This window comes from Fopius arisanus, unplaced genomic scaffold, assembly GCF_000806365.1.
Source record: "Fopius arisanus strain USDA-PBARC FA_bdor unplaced genomic scaffold, ASM80636v1 scaffold00257, whole genome shotgun sequence".
NCBI lineage: Eukaryota > Metazoa > Arthropoda > Insecta > Hymenoptera > Braconidae > Fopius > Fopius arisanus.
In genome coordinates this window covers 83,099-83,936 of record NW_011887996.1, presented here as the reverse complement: position 1 = coordinate 83,936, position 838 = coordinate 83,099, and positions in this window count along the sequence as shown.

Genomic DNA, 838 nt, shown 5'->3' with positions numbered 1-838 from the left:
TACCGATGAACCCCGGAAGTGTCCGAAATTCATCGACTAATTGTCGTTTGGGTTGGGGGGCGTTTTCTCATGTCTACTTTAAACAGATGTTTTTTGTTGCAGATTCAATTTGCAACAAATAATAATCAATGGAAAAATGCCAAAAACCCAATTGTTTAAAAGATAACCGCAAGAACATTGCCGCGGAGTGAAGCGAGAGAGTGAGAGAGAATACCATGACTTCTCTCTCACGCTCACGGGTGAAGGTGCAACGCGATCCCGCCTCCTTCTGGCTCGAAGGGGAATCCCTCACACTCGAGCGCGACAGCCACACCGACGTACTGCCGCTTAACGCGGCAGCGTCATTGGCTGTCCTGTTTACCCCAGTATCTCCGGAGGGGTGCTTCCGATCCAAAGTGGTAAGGGACTTTTTGGGTCAGACTCACCCCCTGTACATGCCGGTTAATTATCGGGACGTACTTCTGGGACACCCTGTATATATGCATAGATATTTTACGAAATAATTTTACAGAGTTTTCAAAGCATAGATTATTACAATCGTATTTTCCAATTTTTTTAGTTGAACATTTAAATTTGATTAATTTAAAAAAATAATGGAACGCAAGTAATAAAATTTTTCATTGTTTAATTGTGAGATGGTAGCAGATACTTTTTCAAAATAATTTTACCCTCGGAAATTACAACTGAAACAGACAAAAAAAAATGAAAGAAATTAATGATTGAGCTGGTGGATTGATACGATGGTAGAATTTTGTTATTAAGTTACCTCTGGATAGATTTTAATATTGATTGACAATCACTTGGGATGTGTAAATGATCCCATTGGTCGAGAGTAAAT